The 20,359-nt window shown below is 34.3% G+C and overlaps 1 pseudogene; it reads right to left on the reverse strand.

The window, feature by feature from the left end:
- Positions 1-13,452: 13,452 nt before the first annotated feature.
- LOC146735205 (arylsulfatase B-like) lies at positions 13,453-20,345 on the reverse strand (annotated as a pseudogene).
- Positions 20,346-20,359: the final 14 nt, after the last annotated feature.

Raw genomic sequence — 20,359 nt, forward strand, 5'->3', positions numbered from 1 at the left:
TGAAAAACACTATATTTTAGGCAAAATGGCAAAATCTACGTAGTAATAAAAAGTTTTGTAAATCTCAAGTGTTAAATTTTGCTGACAGGTACTCCAATGAGCAAAGAACAACAATTAAAAAATAAAAATATTAAGTATTTTTAACACTTTTGTCAGTTGTACTAATATGTGTAATTTCGTCATCAGTATAGTTTACTGATATCATTTGATAACTTCTAATGTAAATATAAACGTATTATCATTATCTGCGGTACATGCTATGATTTAAAGAGAATCTAGAGATTGTTCTATATCAAACCTTTTAAGGTTTATATTCATAAACATAAACATAAACACTGTGTACGTAAAATGTGGCTTTACTAGATTTAGTCACGTGGTAATAATGACAGGCAATAATTAGGCTCCCCACGTTGTGTTTTTTCTCCAATATAAAAACCTATGTCTGGGAAATACTTCCAAATATTCTCCCTGCAACAATAACATCTTTTACAAAGCTCTTAAATAATATTTATATTCGTATTCACACGATTTAACACGTAATTACAATTAAATGAATTTGCACATTTCATTGAAACAAATATAAACACAATCTATAGAAAGCAAATATAAACACATTCTATAGAAAGCAAAAATATAAACACATTCTATAGAAAGCAAATATAAACACATTCTATAGAAAGCAAATATAAACACATTCTATAGAAAGCAAATATAAACACATTCTATAGAAAGCAAATATAAACACATTCTATAGAAAGCAAATATAAACACATTCTATAGAAAGCAAAAATATAAACACATTCTATAGAAAGCAAATATAAACACATTCTATAGAAAGCAAATATAAACACATTCTATAGAAAGCAAATATAAACACATTCTATAGAAAGCAAATATAAACACATTCTATAGAAAGCAAATATAAACACATCTATAGAAAGCAAATATAAACACATTCTATAGAAAGCAAATATAAACACATTCTATAGAAAGCCAATATAAACACATTCTATAGAAAGCAAATATAAACACATCTATAGAAAGTAAATATAAACACATTCTATAGAAAGCAAATATAAACACATTCTATAGAAAGCAAATATAAACACATCTATAGAAAGCAAATATATACACATTCTATAGAAAGCAAATATAAACACATTCTATAGAAAGCAAATATAAACACATTCTGTAGAAAGCAAATATAAACACACTCTATAGAAAGCAAATATAAACACATTCTGTAGAAAGCAAATATAAACACATTCTATAGAAAGCAAATATAAACACATCTATAGAAAGTAAATATATACACATTCTATAGAAAGCAAATATAAACACATTCTATAGAAAGCAAATATAAACATATTCTGTAGAAAGCAAATATAAACACATTCTATAGAAAGCAAATATAAACACATCTATAGAAAGCAAATATAAACACATTCTATAGAAAGCAAATATAAACACATTCTATAGAAAGCCAATATAAACACATTCTATAGAAAGCAAATATAAACACATCTATAGAAAGTAAATATAAACACATTCTATAGAAAGCAAATATAAACACATTCTATAGAAAGCAAATATAAACACATCTATAGAAAGCAAATATAATCACATTCTATATACAGCAAATATAAACACATTCTATAGAAAGCAAATATAAACACATTCTATAGAAAGCAAATATAAACACATCTATAGAAAGTAAATATATACACATTCTATAGAAAGCAAATATAAACACATTCTATAGAAAGCAAATATAAACACATTCTGTAGAAAGCAAATATAAACACATTCTATAGAAAGCCAATATAAACACATTCTATAGAAAGCAAATATAAACACATCTATAGAAAGTAAATATAAACACATTCTATAGAAAGCAAATATAAACACATTCTATAGAAAGCAAATATAAACACATCTATAGAAAGCAAATATATACACATTCTATAGAAAGCAAATATAAACACATTCTATAGAAAGCAAATATAAACACATTCTGTAGAAAGCAAATATAAACACACTCTATAGAAAGCAAATATAAACACATTCTGTAGAAAGCAAATATAAACACATTCTATAGAAAGCAAATATAAACACATCTATAGAAAGTAAATATATACACATTCTATAGAAAGCAAATATAAACACATTCTATAGAAAGCAAATATAAACATATTCTGTAGAAAGCAAATATAAACACATTCTATAGAAAGCAAATATAAACACATCTATAGAAAGCAAATATAAACACATTCTATAGAAAGCAAATATAAACACATTCTATAGAAAGCCAATATAAACACATTCTATAGAAAGCAAATATAAACACATCTATAGAAAGTAAATATAAACACATTCTATAGAAAGCAAATATAAACACATTCTATAGAAAGCAAATATAAACACATCTATAGAAAGCAAATATAATCACATTCTATATACAGCAAATATAAACACATTCTATAGAAAGCAAATATAAACACATTCTATAGAAAGCAAATATAAACACATCTATAGAAAGTAAATATATACACATTCTATAGAAAGCAAATATAAACACATTCTATAGAAAGCAAATATAAACACATTCTGTAGAAAGCAAATATAAACACACTCTATAGAAAGCAAATATAAACACATTCTGTAGAAAGCAAATATAAACACATTCTATAGAAAGCAAATATAAACACATCTATAGAAAGTAAATATATACACATTCTATAGAAAGCAAATATAAACACATTCTATAGAAAGCAAATATAAACATATTCTGTAGAAAGCAAATATAAACACATTCTATAGAAAGCAAATATAAACACATTCTGTAGAAAGCAAATATAAACACATTCTATAGAAAGCAAAAATATAACGACTTCAAAAATTAGTTCTCATTTCTGTACATTTGTTTATAGCCAACTACTAAACCGATGAAGATGGATAACACATGTATTCAATTCAAAAAAGGTTCTATTATTATTTATGAGAACATGCAATGTAATAAGCTGTTTACGGTTATCATGTAAACTAAATTTCAACGACAATGCAATGCTGAATCCTGCAATACAAAATAATAAATTACAAAATAAAACGTATGAACACCAGTCAGCTGGTGTGTAGTCTAAACACAAGCGACCATTGTGTTTCTTGCATTGCCCCGGTGTAGAATAAAAGTTGCTTATAGTAACATGGTAGAACGTCATTTTTATTGAATCAACATAATTTTTACGCTCAATATTTTAACTATATTTTATATTTTACACCTTTTAAAATGAAAATTATCTGTAATTGGTCTCGTTGGGACATGGCTTTGCCAGCTTTGCAGATTTATCGCATTAGCAATACAGCAACACCGACTTTGTCCAGCTTTGTACGCAAATTTTCAACTGTAGAATTATAGACTTTCTACGCAACCCTACTAACCGTTCAGGAAACTTTCCGGAATTCCCATGTAACTTTACTAACTTCACAAACTTTTTACATAATTTCAAACACTTTCCACATAAACAACTTTCATCTAACGTACCTAACTTTGCAAGCAATTTTGCAGACTTGCCATATAGCATTTCAAGCTTGACACCCAACTTTACTAAATTTGCGCTCAACTTCCTCAACCATGATTTATGACATATATTTTGCTTTAAAATACAACAAATAATTTACACTCCTTGAAATGCTCAAGTTTGGTCGCCCAATTACGTTAATAAGCCTGTTGCCTCAGTGGCCATTAAAATATGCAAACATCAAGGGTCTGATGGCGCTCAACAGGAGACGAGACAGGAGTAATTTGTACAGAAATGTTCAAATCATTTCAAAGGTTATCAAGTTTAAACCCATCATTAACACGAACAATTAAATCAGGTCTATTCGTGTATATTTTGATACATTGCAAATGTGCGGGTGTTGTATTGGCCACAACTTATTTCAACAAAGAGAGTGTTGATGTTTTCTATCCTTTTGGAAGGTGGAATGATGCACCTTTGTTAATTTAAAGTGAAATCTGACACCCGAAATTTCAGCAAGTGCATTCAAGGGAATTTTAATAACCCTTATTTGATGCAACGCGAGACTGTGCGATAGAACACGTGGTCTGGCGTAATCCCCTAGCACCCGAGAATGATCACGTGACACATATCACTCTATCCTATCAGAATATTTGACAACACCGTTGTGCAACGGTGCAAACACATGTGACCGCTGGTTAGCTACTTAGCTACATGGAGATAGTTTCGGTTAAAATATGTCAAACAAGACACAGATATCTGATTACGATATTTTGCCGGTTGTAATGGCCCGACACACTAGAACATTTTCGATACTATTCCAGCTACTACAAGAGAAGTGGAACTATGAATTTCCGTAAACAAGAAATTCGGCAATTCATAAAAAGATCGAACATCGATGTCTAGGAAGCGACGCAAATTTTGAAGCCTATGGCGAGATTCCGTTGTCGCGATGGCTGGATGTGCAACATATGTCCTTTTGCTATTTTTGTTCTGCAGAAAAACTAAAAAAGAAATAAGTCATGTAATGTCTCTGTATTTTTATTTATAAATACCTCAGATTTTGCATCACTATGCTTCAATTTACAGCATGCAGCTTGTCCCCAATTCCCACTACTTTGTAGATTTAGTAAACACAGAATATATTGCCAGTTACCCAACAAAATGTGCTTAAGAGTTATGAAATCTTCATGTTAGCTATGCACAATTTGCGTGAAAATTATATAAATCTGTTGACTAAAATGTGACTGTAGGATGGCTATTTATGTCGAGTCTTTTCTTGATTTCTTTCATTTTTTCGTATATGCGCATGCGCACACAAGATAAGTCTCATTTACGACAAATCTTCCAAGGATAATTTACAATACTGCAATTGTATAGACTTTTAATTTAACAATAAAGACTTCGCGCGCGATTTTACAACTTTGCATGCTATTTTAAAGACTTACCACACCACCTTACTAACATTCTGCGTAACTTTACTTTTCCACGTCCACGTACTTGCGACATTGCAGACTTCCAACACATATTTCCAACATTACTTCACCAACTGTGCATACAACTTCACAGACTTTCCACACATCGTGATTGAATTTCCACACAACTTCCCATCTTTTCACGCAACAGTGTATTTTTACTAACTTTGCCCACAACTTGGCAGGCTTCTCACGTAACTCACGCAGGCATCTTTGCTGACTACCCACTAAACTTTGCACATCGCTTTGCAGAATTGCCACGCAGCAATACATACACCTGACGTTGCACCTGCACGCAGACTTTCTTAATAATTCTACACACTTTGCCCACAAGTTTACAGTATTGTCAGGCTGCACAATTTCATTTATCCACATTCCATGGAACGTTTCAGACGCTAAAGGTTACAGATTTTTCACTTAACTTTACCAACTTTCAACGTAAGTTTATCAACATTGCATTTACTTTTAACAGCTTTGCACACAGCTCTTCTAACTGTGCATTTTTTTACAGACATATTTCATTGCTTTTCAGCCTTTCCACGTAACTATTCCCGCGATTTTACAGACTTTTCACGTAACTTTATCAACTTCCGAGCAACCTTCAGGCACGCCACAGCAGGCTTTGCACTCCCCTTTGTAGACATTCTATGTAACTTCGAGTAGTTTGCATGCTGCTTTGCAGACATATTGCTGAAAGAGTCAAGCCATGACACATTCTTACATTGCCAGATTTATCTTTTCAAGGCTTCATACATGGACGAATAAATCATTTACATGAACTCCGTACAGGTACTCAATCTCCCATAGATGTAATGTTATTTGTAACATTTTCCATGAATTGACCGTTGTGGGACTATCACAATTTTCTGAAATAATCGGCTGTGCAACACCATTGTACACTCAACTACATCGTACAGGCACAGAACCATTGAAGTCAGTACTGGGTTACAAATAGGTTACCACAATCGAGAAATTTTCCGATTGTGATATTTCTTATATATTCTCACCGCCGTTATCTCGTTATCTCATTTATTTAAAACGTATGGACGTTTTCCGATTCGATAAATGAATTTCGAACAGTCGCCCAAAATGCGCTAACAACTCTGTTCATTTCTTTCTTCTCAACTTACAACTTCACGTATGGTAATTTGAATTTACTAGACCAGTGATTGAATATTTCGTAGTCGTTTAATTGTATCAAACAAATCACCGAATAACAGTGTCAAGAGTGAATGTGCGAGATACCAAATTTTCAATTTGCATACGGTTTATGCGGTTTATGAGCTGTCATTTATCTTAAATTCTCTTTTCTGCTCCCGAGAGTATATACACACACATGTGGAACTAAGCTTGTTCTGTATTAAATGAAGTAACTCGTGAATAAATCATTCAAGGGTGCTCCAATAAGTACGTGATATCATAACATTTTCAATTGAAATACAATTATATATAATTTAAATAAAAATTAGCTTTAGGTTTAACTTTCTTTGGTTCGAAACAATTATTTTTCTATCGCTTTAGATGGAAGTATTAGACATAATGTGGTTATAGGCGTGGTAGGTGACGGTCTTATATAATAACAAACATGTGGAATATCTTGTTATTCTGTCATTAAAAATTGTTTATATTTTTAGATAACTGTTTTCATGTTGATACTATGACGTTCGGTCGAAGGAACACATATCTGCTCAAAGTCAATTAAATCTGACATCGCCAGAGGGTTGGGTACTTTTTTTATTTCTCCCTTCTACTACTTTTGAAAAAAAAACTACGGTTTTCTCTAACTCTGTTGAAAGCCCAATGTTATAGTTGTCAGAGATTCAGATTTGTTGCTTGAACCTTCAACACCATGTTTGGGAATGTGTTATTTCAGACGTCATTCATCATTAAACGAAATTCAACAACAACTTCACAATAAAGGCGTTACTTGAATATCATTGTTACTGTAATGTATTCATTTGTCGCTTAGAAAAAATAAAATATATACCCTGAGACCCTCTGAATGCGGGAAAACATTAAATCATAACACTACTATATAATGATCTTCGCACTAAAATTCCATTTTCTTCTTTTTTTCTCAATTCTGGGAATCTAAATAGTAACTTGCGCATTGCCTATTGAGTATATTTATGGAACTTCTGTATTTCTACCGTTACTTTCACACATTGTGGTGATCTATTCACAGGTACATGGTTCCTACTACAAGACTGTGCTGTCTTCGATTTGTTACGTTTTGAAATTGAAATAGAGTACGTTCGTATTATGAAAGTGTTATTATTGTGATCAGGCCTTTGTACTGTAATTCCTCCAAACAACTACACCCGTCCCCATTCCCAAACCACTTGCGAAATGTTACGATTAAGCCAAAACATGAAATAGGTATCGCATTATTCAGTCAGTGTCAGGTTCAATAATGCAAAACAAAGTTTGGAGTTGACTGAGGGGAGTTTGGTGTTAGCGCTGAGCATTCATCTGGCTTCAAAGCCTTGGCGTCGACCTCTCTGTTAAATGGTGTCATTTGGCATTTATTTGTTGAATCCCTGTGCTGTACATTAATATGTGAACATTGATGCAATAGATATGAATATTGTATAATTGTGAATTCGTATAAAACTTTGCAAATAATATGATCTAATGAATTCCATGCCTTCCGCATTGAAATAAGCCATTAAATGAATATGCCGTTGAAAGTTGAAACGAAAAAGTGGTAACGTCAAAATAACTCTTATTCAATGCTTGTATCATTGTTGAATAAACCATGGGCTAGTAGGGAAATTCCCTTTTGAATAAATCAACACGATTGGAACCCTGAGTGATTCTAACGGCGTCATAACGGAAGTGTGGCATTGTTTCATTGTTTACAAAACTTTTGTATATTTTCGCGTGGAAGGTCAATCACGCTTGCGTGAGATGTTTGTATAAATCACTTTTGTGGATATTAAATGGGAAAATCGAGTACACTGTCCGTTGGCCCATGGGAGACAGCTGATGAAATTTTCCAAATGAATCCAATTATTTAATAAGATAATATGATTTCATCTGAAAAATTAAAACGATGATATATAATGTTGTACTTTCATTCAAATAAACATATCACATTTCATTTAAACGCTGAAGACAACAATTAACAGGTGAATAATTTGAAGTCGAACATCAGGTTGGTGGTTAGTTACATTTTAATATATTAATTTGACTACTATGTATGTCACAATCTGGAAACGAGGAACTGAAATGCCAGATGGTATAAGAAGAATGTATATGTCTCAACACCGATTAGATTACACATTCTACTCATACTATGCTAATAAGATGCTAAGTGGTCATATTATGTGATGCAACTTTACATCACACAGACCACTTTCCTTGATGCCTTGTCAACATAAATGTTGTTTTTCTCTACTCAGGCATTTGGTGCGACGTTTGTAGTGCTGAATTCTATCCAGGCAACACCTGCCTGTCAAGACCCAACTGATGCCGAACTTCGCCAAAAGCTGAGCAATTATTCCCCTAACGGAATTGGTTTCATTGCAACGAGCAGCGCGAACGCATGATAGCTCATGTCCACTGACTTACAGCAATGGAGCTCAATATATCAATACGGTCTACTTGCCCATTCTAACACTTACAAAACACCAACACACTGCGATACCCTCCAACTATGCTGGACGTTCAGTGTTATGATTGTGACCAATGCATCTCAGATTTCTGTCCAAGTTATCAACATCCAAAATGGAAATGCGAACGTGTTATGCAGAGTGCATACGGAAGTGTGTATCAACGGTGTATACCAGTATAATGCAGTTCAGACTAACGTTGCTGATTTGATTGGCTGTTGATTTAGTCACCGATGTCAAAATTCAAACTGAACGATTATTACCGTAATTTAGAATTAATTTGCTTTCATTTCAGACAATATACATATTATCTTTATTATACTTGCCAATTTGGTAGCGTAGCTGCTAAAATACTTAAAACTGACTACTTAGTTCAACGAATCACTGTAAATGAAAAATTAACTCAAGCAGCATTATTTGGACAAAATAACTATAACTGCAAGCATTATTGTTATACTGTTAGTTGGGTTGCGTTTTACGTTCACAGTTACTATTATTAACAATCATAATGACATTACTGTAACATTAATTTGCTTTTTAGCTATCGAATTTGTAATCATTTTTCGCAAGGTCGATATCTCTTCTCCTTCTGAGCATGCGTGGTTTACACGTTCATTATATGACATTATATACTCGGCAGCAAGTTCGAAAATCTTCGTTCGTCAAAACATTATTGATTAACGAGACAACTAAGACAACAACACTGTGAAAAACAACGTAATGATTATATTATTAATATTTATATTCAGACAATGTTATGCGTAAGCACGGTAGTCACGTTTTAGTGACAATACTATCGTTTACATTAACAATTTCAAAAGGTAGATCGAATCTAGTTTAACCGAGAACTACATTCTTCGAACATTTTCTTATTTACATGGATCTGATATTGTTTTATATTTTTATCTGCTTTCATGAATACTTCTGTACTGAATAAACATACTATTGCATGCATATTCAAGTTAAAGTCAAATGTGGCGATTAATTTTAAATGATTGAAATTATCTTTTCTACACAACGTTTTCTCCCATTCATGTGTGTTGCTGGCGCTGGCTTTTTTTTCCTGCTCTTCCTATTTTCAGTTATAATGCAAATGAATGGACATTGTATACATTTCAAACTAAATTATTGAATATAGTAATGAAATGGGTCTAATTCGAACGAACGAAAATTTATTACTGCTCATAACGTTACATGTAATGTTGACCATTTCTACTATGAACAATAAAAATTTCCCGTTTATCCGGACGCGCAACGCAAAAAAGATAAACTTACATAACTTTTGAAATATTTCACATTGAATTTTCATGTCAAAATATTCTATTCATTAAAATTTACCTGTCAAAGCTGGGAAGTCTCGCCACAGGAACTCCTCCCACCCCTCAGTAAACACCACTGTCTGTTTTAAAGAGACAATTTTGTAATTTAGCACTTGATATCAGTTTGTTCATATTACGTTGCTTCTTTAAACGCAAGCATCCCAAAAAATCTGGTTTGGGATTAATTTCCTAACTTGCTTTACATATACCTGTTATAATAACCAGCGCCATCTTGCGGATTGGTTGTCGTAAATTGTACTGTGAGTTTATTCATTATGCTTAAAACATCCACGAAATTTGCAATTATAGAATGACTATCATAAAATTGGCATTTTGATCTTGATTTGTATACCAGCTTTGGTGCGTTATGATGTTATGTACTCACCTGCAATGTCTATCACTGACACAAGTAGTTTTTCAGGCTTTTCCTAAAAGCTTCGGATTTTATTTTCAAATTTAGAACTTTTAAGTAATTCGCGTAATTTTTTGACATCCGTTCATCACCTCCATTCTTTTAAATATGATTTCATTAGCAGTAGTAACGTCTGTGATGCTCTACGGATGCAAAAGCTGGACTATGACAACGAAAATAACGAAGAAAATAAATACATTCTAAATGAAATGTTATAGAAGACTCCTTGGTATCACATGGCGACAACAAATTCGGAACGAAGAGGTATGGATGAAGCTAAAAGATCAGCTGAAAGAAGGACCAAAAATAGAGCATCTAATTTAAACAATTAAGAAAAAAAAAATGCAATTTTCTGGACAACAATCAAGGAAAAACAGTATTAACGTATTATGCAAAGGAAGGTTAAAGGATGCAGAAACAGAGGACGGCCAAGAAGAGAATGGGAAGATAACATCAAAGAATGACCAGAGAATGGAAAGCAGCTTTACCATCTTGCTGATGACAGAAAGGGCTGGAGGAGGTGCGTCTGGTCATGGGTGCACCAACGGCCTCCTGAAACTATGAACTAAAAGAAGAAGAAGTGATTACAATACCTCACACACATTTATTCTGATCACCTTCAAATTTGCGAACCTTGTCAATCACTATGAAATGTCAACCAAGTTCAATTTTGGTGTAACTAGCAAGTGCAATCGCAGTGTAGTTCCCTGTTTTTCAAATCTGGCTAGTATTTTATTCTGCTTATATTTAATACTGTTCTATTATTTAGGAACTTGTATACAATTAATGTTATGTTCTTCTATAATGGACATTGAGATTAATAAAGTACATGTATTATTAATAGACAAACGCATTGGCAAGTACTTTTCTTGCCAATTTTTGCTTAGATATTTTGCTGAACTATTTTTAGAAACGTTTGTACAATGTTATATCATTCTATAAGGAACACTGAGATTAATACAGTAGATGTATTATTTGGGGGGACATGAACATTAATTATATTATTTTTGTGTGTACATATGATGATTTGATTGTTTTTAGCCAATATATTTCGCCCAAAATGTATGTTATCATCCATCATTTTGTTTTTAAATATAGATTCTAAATATACAATAGTTAGGTTATATATATATATTCACGCTGATGAGCTTTCATCCACAAATGCGTATACACGCCGAATATGGATGGCTTCAATTTGTGTTTTTTAGTTTTTTCTCCGAATAGTAGAAAAACAAATGACGAGTGACAATGAATTTAAAGGTCATTTTCAAGGTCGTACGTCCTCTATGTGTACATGTAGTCTGAACTTTTTCGCTTTCTATTATCAAAAGTGTGAACCTAAGTCTCCTCCCTTCAATGCGTGTAATTATATATTGAGAGAATACATATCTAAGTGAAAGACCATCTATTCCAATACTGTGCTCTTAAAGGTATGAACCGTAACCTGTCTATTTACTACCATATTCAGTTTATTGTGCTTATTATTCTATACAAAACTGCGATGTTTGAACATTCAGACACTCAAAGACAAAATGTGGGTTCTGACCCTATTATCATGAGCTATAATGAATATAAAGAGAATTTTAGAGGACGTGAGAGTGCATGAAGTCTGACTAAACATTTTCTCATTCTCAACAGTCTGGACTTAACCCAGTATTTGACAATGTTCTTTTGCAATTCGTCGTGATCACTTGTCAAAGATAGGGTTATTTCGTGGGTTTTGATTATTTTCATCTGCAAATTCGATGATATTGTTTGTATGTGGAGTAATTGTTTATTTGGGAATATCATTCTGAGCGGTACAACAACTTTCAATGCCGGGTGCTGTTAAATGTCATGCGAATACCCTCTGTACCAAACCCTGTTAAACCCTTTGATACTTTTTCAACCCAGCATTTTCCACATTTTAATGTATTTATCTATTTTCCCCGAATTTTATACAGCATCCCTGTGACTCAGAGGGATAATTATACCCAGAAAGTTGTTTATACCATGTGACTAAACAATGTGGTATATTTATGTTACATAATTATTCAATTCAAGACTTTCGTCTCTCGACATCTTGACCCAAAAAAATCTCATATAACTCCAAAATCAAAAAGTACAAGCGTGCATGGTCCGTATATTGCGAAATCTTTACACGTGTAAAGGATTGTACCTGATGCGTTCTGACTAGATTTACCATTTTCCCTAATAACCTAATTTGAAATTATATCTATTGAGTATTGGCAAATTAGGAATAACACACCACAGAATCATTTTTTGGCAGTTTGTGGGGTTGGTTCCTGACAAGGGAATATTGTACATTCAAGTATCTAAAAAAATGTAATAATGTCGGATGCAGACAAGGATATACTATGCAGTGTTATCCAGTGTGTGTGGATATATATCATACTTAAATTATTTTTATGTAAAACAGATTCATAATCGGAACAATGCTCTTGAGCAATCCAGTGTCTGGTCATACCCTGTAAACTACCCCGTGCAAGCACGTTTCTAAACACAAAGCGAACTTTTTTGAGAGAGCTTTTCACAACAAGAGTCTTTCATAAGCAAATTGGTCAAATCACAAATGACACTGGAACGATACGGGTTTTAATTACGACATATCTAATTTATTGGAATATTATTATTAATTTATTGGCGACAGAAGACAGAAAGTAAATCCAGTTAAATGATGTCTTGACACTGAATTAGCGAAGCCGGATTAGGAATTTATATTGAAATCAGACTATACCAAATTAAATGATTTGATTTCAATTAAATTGTCAAATTAATATCGCAACTGGGTCCAGGAGATCATTTTTCTTCAGATTCACTTGAGGAGTCTGACTCAAACACCCATGGAATCCAAACTCCGGTAGGGGAAGAAATAGCATCTGGGTCATCATCAGGATAAGTTGGCGGAGCAGACGCGTTGGGGTCCTCTGCGATGTTAAACAACCACACAGATTTACCAGGACTACCGGTAGGATTAACTGGTTCCTGTCCAGATTCAGGTTCAGGTGTCCATATTCCGACGCCTGAAAACAAATGAACACAACTCATTGTAATTTTTAAAATAGCTACAATTGGTGCAAGTGGGAATAATGTCAATAATTTCCATTCCCCAACTCAGATGGCGACCATGATTAATGTATCATATTCTTCAGTCCATTCGTCAGGCAAAGGATCCATGTTTTGCGGTGGTGGTTGCAACGGGTCTATGTTGAGGAATATTGCCTTTCTAGGCGATGCTGCACCCGTACTGTGTAATATATAACAATTAATCATAAAATATTAAAATACAAGTAGAAGGGAACCAATTGTTTTCCCAACAATCTTGATATAGACTGTGCTTATTTGAAACCTCTGAGGTTGAGGTATAGCACGATAAACGCTGTATAAATAGTATAACCCTCAACATTTGAGTACATCACCATTTAGGGTGAGGGGTTGATTTCAATAAATTAATACACAGATTATTCCAGTGGCGGATCCAGCAAAATGTATTGGGGGGTCCAAGCTACGCTTAAGATATACGGAGCGTAAATCGCAGAGAAGCTATGCGTAATCCAGATAATACAAATCGTCATGCGTTTGGGGGGGCATGGCCCCCTGGCCCCCCTCTCGATCCGCCACTGGATTATTCTACGTTATTATAATGTAACACACCGTTCACAAAGCCTCATAGATCATTGATTCAGTGGGACAAATGTGTACGGGAAAGATAAATTTTGGGGCTCGGCACAGGAAAGATACATGTGGTTCATCGATATAGTCACCAAGACCGGAAGCAGGGGCAACAAAACCAGGCGGCACACACAGGCAATTTAACTCCACAATCTTTAATGCAATCTACTTCAGTAAAATAAACAAAGGTACAATAATTAGCATATGCATATAAATATGTGAGATAGGATATCCTGAAAATATATCAAAGAAAGGAAGAAAACCTAACCTTAGCTAATTAGAGTTTGAGTTTAAATTTGCTAATCGGTCCCTCAATGAATAATAAAATCAGCTAATTTGTCCCTAACAAAGCCAATGTTATCAACAATAAATGAACAATAACCATTAATCAATCAAAAAACACAAGTGTACATAAGTAACAAACACATGAATACGTCAACAGTTCAGCATCGATGTTCACATCAGGTCACAGTTCACTCACAGTCAGCTTCTGTGTGCAGTTCCTGAGACAAAATCCACCGTTGGGGGCGCTGTACGACGAAATCGGGCGTGGCCTGGGTGTGTCCGGTGATTACCCAGGTACAGCGTAGAGTGCGCTGTTCAACAACAACGGGCGTGGCCTGGGTGTGTCCGCAAATTATTCAGGCACAGCGTTGAGAGCGCTGTTCAACAACAATCGTCAAAATTCAGAAATAGTTCTCTGTACAGTGGGACACAACTTGAATACCAATCAAAACTCACAGTACAAGTGTTATTCAGCAGACAGTTTGAAAGTAGAAAGTTGAGAATTACTGTACCTATATTAGCTTAGTTACAGCTGCCATCAGATGTCACCAGTCAGCGGTTCTTTGATGGATGAGAACTGATATCACCACAGAGTCACCAAAAGTTCAGGGTGAGATTCACCCACTCCCGTTGCATAGGAAATCTTGAAATACAGCTGGAAACGTTGATTCCGGACCGATTTCCCGAAAACACAGTTCTCTGAGTTCCTCTTCTCATAAGCTCTCTGAATATGAGAACCACATCCCAGCTAACTCCTGGTTTAAGCAGGAATGCAACTGCTCCCCACAGAGCTGTCCCAAAACACTGTCGACACTCTGGGAACTATCTGCTGACTAATTCAAACATGCAAGCTCAGCTAGTATCTTTACTGGGGGTAACTCCACCCTTGGACGCACCCCATAGGTCAAGGAGTCCATCATCTGATAATGACGGTGTACTTTTCGACAGGTATTAATGATTCTAAAATTCCCCGATCCCTATATGGAGTGAAACACAGCTCAGCCCATTGTTTCTGAAAAAGTGGGAAAATTGCCTTATAACTTTGAAAATCTGGATAATTGTGTGTGATTATCAATAACAATAAAACTAAAAAATAAAGAAACCTACGTCAATACACTATTATCATATGTCTAATTAGTTAACTTATTAATTTCACGACTAATTAATATTAATCACCTCAATTGCTTATTAAGCTATTCTAATTAATTTCTGCCCTAATTAGTACAAAGTAGCCATTAACTTGCTTGTAATAAGTGATTTCATCTTCATCTTCTATTTGGTCTCCAGGGTTACCCCATAGCTATGGCACTCTGTATAGGAAACTTAATTCAAACACAGTAATTCTGGAAGCGATTAAACAATGCTCAAAAGTTCCTAATAAAAATCACAAATTTTCTATGATATACTACAAATGTTAAATCTCTGCTAATTATACTCGTTACCACATAATTGGCTTTGACCTAGTTCTTACTTTCCCTGTAGATTTAACTGAAGTTTACACACACTAACCATAACACTAATTAACTGTCACTCTCGTCAACTGATAGTGGGTTCTCAAGTATCAATGAACACCAGCTGGTATACATAAACTCACATGTACTAGCTAACGTACCCTGGGTCTATTGACTTACAATACATACTCAGTTACAACCTACTTTTAATCGTATGAAATCATTAAGTTCTAATTATTTCATTCGGTTAACACTAACATGCACCGTATTTGTTCTATTAGTGGCGCGTGCACTTCGCAAATGGCAGATGTGCATCTATTGTCAAAATAAGTCGCATTTTAATGATCCAGCGTACAATACAAGTAAACCTTGACGTTTTATTTGAAACGTTTTAGAGAATGGTAATGTCTGTGAATGGCGTAAGAGTTGATTCCATTAACAGTATAAAACACATAACTTGGAAACTATGTCGTATTAGCTCTATTGGTAGCACATGTCAGAGGACTATGGTCAAAAAGAGAATAATATTTTAATAAGCCAGTATACAATATATGTAAGTTTTGGTTCATTAGCGCTTCTATCAGAAAAGCTGCACAAATGTAAAATACCTGATAGATTCCCATTGGTCAAATCCATCCAATGGCTTGCTTTCCTCTGAATTGGAATCACTTCCATCGCCCGCTAAGCCCAGTAATGTAAGAAACCAATCAGTAATGTGCATCAGTTCTGTGTTGACAGTGCCTTTCATGTCTTCAGAGAAATCTGGACTATGTACAAATGCCAAACCCCGAACAACACCTTCATATAACGATTTCTTCTCACCCCGAAGAGGCCAATTGTTACCACCATGGGCTGGCAATCCACCATTGTCTGGAATTAAAGAATTAAATGGCAAATTCGTGTACTTAATTTTGCCAAAGCATATTTCACGAAAAACATCATTTTATTTGCAAGTTATATAAAATCGATCATCGGACTGGTTAGATCTGATGATCTAGTGTGTTTTTCTCGTGTTAAATGGTGTTGCATACTTCAACATAGATAGTTTTCAATGCATCCACACAAGTGTTTTCATATAAAATTGAGATAGCATAACCATACGTTGGGTAATGGTGCAAAGTCATATGTATAACGGGATTGGTTGGCTGTCATTTGGCTGAGAAAATCAAGTTCATCAATATGGCGTCTTTTACAAAATATAACTAATAATAACACGATTAACTTCAAAAATGGTAGCCCTATACTTTATATACTTAGCCTTCAAGTTTGTTTGGTAGATATAATGAGCCTGTGGTTAAATACCATAACGCTGTTAAAAAATGATCACAGATAACATCCATGTCACTTGTCTGATGTAGACCTCATTTTTTTTACACAGACCATATGACTTGGAATAATATATGTCATGTTCCATAAGTTGAGCAGTATGTACTCACTTCAATCAAAACACTTGACATTAATATATCTTTTTTTACTGATTTGACTATATATTTGTCAGTTGTTTACATTTGTCCTATGAATTAGTCGATTTTTGTTCACAGATCTTGTTCCACTTTACAAAGTGCATTAATTATATAAGCATTACATGGTGTTGTACTTATTATCCTATCAGCTTTTTTCTCAGGGTTACTGAAAGTTACCATTTAAAAAAAATGATGGAAATGTTTAATATGATTATTTTGATTATTATTATTTTGGTATACAAATTCAATGAGCAACAATTCGCAAATTAAATATAAATAGTTGGAATTATATATTATATCTGTAAAAATGTGTGGATTACCATGCAAATTTTGAAGGGAAAAAAATCTATTACCTAAAATTGGTAAAAATAGGAAACCCCGGTACTCCAACTTTTCTAATCATAATTTTACTTTCCATCCTCCATTTCATAATAGTACTCAATGGTTTAGTGTGCCCTAATCTTTGAATATTAGCTTAATTATGATTTTATGTGTCATTTCCCATAATAGTGTGCGCCGTGCGTCATAATTTTCTACGGTCCCCTTTATTTGGCCAATAGCGACTACTCAAGTCTCGGTTTTTGCAACGCATGTTACTAGTAATTGGCCACTTCTCCCATGGAATTGTGTCTAAAACAATATTTCGGTAAGATTTTGTTATATTGAAACAAAAAATGGTTTAATATCACAGCTATTGTCGCTTTAATCATCAAATACACATATACGTTATTTAAAATATAATCTACTTCCTCAATACCACCAACGAAATATAGGGAATCGCGGGACAATCAATTTAATTACTTACCATTTGAAAATATTAAAATAGTGTTATCCCAGAGTCCAGAATCTTTTAATGTTTTGGTAATATTCCCAATACCTTCATCCATACAGGTTACCATTCCAGCCAATGTACGCCGACGTTCATCTTCTATTATGCCATTGTAGAGATCCGAGTATTGCTGTGGAACACTTGCATACTTAGCGTGTACTGACTGGTAAGCCAAGTACAAAAACAATGGCTGAAAAAAATCAATACATTAAACAAAAATTAAACAAACATATACAGACCCAGACTGTCAAATAGTGTGTCACATAAACAAACAAAATGATTTAACACTCTGGTGTTACAGTAGTGCGCCAATTTAAAGATCGATTTAAAGATGAAAACCGTCGAAGAATTCTGAATCAATGTGATGCAGTCGACAGAGTAGAATAAATACTACACTGTGCTTTATAAATACATAAACACGGCTGTATTACTCACTCCATCATCCTCGTCATCATGTTCCATAATTATCTTTTGAGCCTCTTGAGTAAATATGAATGCAGAATAATTTCCTTGGTAGTTTGGGATACATCAGTCTCACCTCTTTTCAAATCAAATCCACCACTGGCAGAATGAGTGAAATAATCTTCAGTACAAATGTAAAATCCTAATAAAAAAAGAGTAAGTATGTGCTTTCAACACATGTACGTCTTGACAAAGGTACTTTATTCTGCTACTTTATTATGTATTTTACAATCAGATTAAAATGTTCTTCGTATTTCCTGATTATGCTAAAATATATACTTACCGAAGAAACTATCGAATCCACGTTGTGTGGGAATGCATGCTGGTGTGTAGAATCCCTGGTGCCATTTCCCGACCATATGAGTTGCGTAACCTGCTTGCTTCATTTTCTCAGGTAATGTTACTTCATCGAGTGGTAGACACATTCGTTGAGCAGGCCTTATATTTGTGTGTACCAACCCATACCGCATCTGTGGATTCGAATAAAAAAAAGTCTATGATATTTCAGGTTCAGAAACTTATTGACCTTGTTTCATTTGTTTTTATTTTGTTAACATTTAAGGGAATCATAACTGAAACAATATGTTCAAATAACCGTAAACCAATATGTTACTGCACCATGCCGAATTAATGTATTTTACTTTTCATCGATTGTAAATACAGTGAAACTGAAATACTGAAGCAAACAATGGGTTTGTAAAATGACTATCTTGTTGACAACATATATTTCGTCTTTTGCAGGGCTAATGCCGTGTTTGCATTGACACAGTGCAGCAGAAGTTTGTTCATTTACTGGCCGCCGCCTGTGCACGTGAACCTGTGTGGGCCGCAGACATAATATATATCTAATACAATCTGTGTTCGAACGCACATTTATGGTTTGTCGTGCAATGAAGGGTAATATATTAAATGCACAGCGAATGTATTCACAAGTTATTTGGAACGTCCAAACCAGGGCCGGATCGTCTTTTTTTCCAGGGCCGCAAGCGGCCGGTTTGTTCTGACGCCTAGTAAAGATACGCACTGGTATTTTAAAAGACCTGTATTGCTGGAAAATTTACCCCTCGTAAGCAGACTGATTACATGACACATTAGTATTTACCATATGATACATGACCAAGTTGTCATTCACACTTGAATGAGGAACAACTAGTATAAAGTACAACTGCAAGCGTGAAATGTGTTATAAACTAGTATGAGAATAGTTCTGCGTTTTACAACAAATTAATTACTCAAGTGTTGCCGAGGACAATTGTAAGTGAGTGACAAAATTACGAACCATCAGTACATAGCTTTATATGTTGTTTGTAATGTCCGAGCATCTGCTTACGCAATACCATCACCATCTAGTCATCGTAGGCGGTGTTCACTACAAGTTATTGCGAACTGTTCTTTCCAGTACAATCAGAGAGTCGTGGCGTGTTGTATTTCTGCCTGCATTGGCGAGGCGCTTGCTGTGATTGCCAGTTTTAATTCAGTGTTTCACATTGTAATATATGAGTATTGGTTGGATGTAAATCTTAAATTCTACTCAGAATTGTCCTGGGGGTAAATGTAACTGTAGGTACATGTCGGGTTTTATTCTATACAAACTCACTGCATATCGTCCTGTCAATAGCTGTCCTCTTGATGGTGTACACACCGGTGCAACATAGTAGTTTTCCAACTTGATCCCGTCCGCAGCTAACCTATTGAGATTCGGTGTTTGGAAAATAAGATTGTGGTAACCAATGTCATTCCATCATAGTCATCAGCAAAAATGAAAACAATGTTCGGTTGACTGTCACAACGAGCAAATGCAGACAGAGAAAGCACTGGGACTGTTAGAAGTACACTTATTGACATTACTGTATGCATGA

Source organism: Saccoglossus kowalevskii, chromosome 13 (genome assembly GCF_978046115.1).
Source record: "Saccoglossus kowalevskii chromosome 13, keSacKowa6.1, whole genome shotgun sequence".
Taxonomy (NCBI): Eukaryota; Metazoa; Hemichordata; class Enteropneusta; family Harrimaniidae; genus Saccoglossus; species Saccoglossus kowalevskii.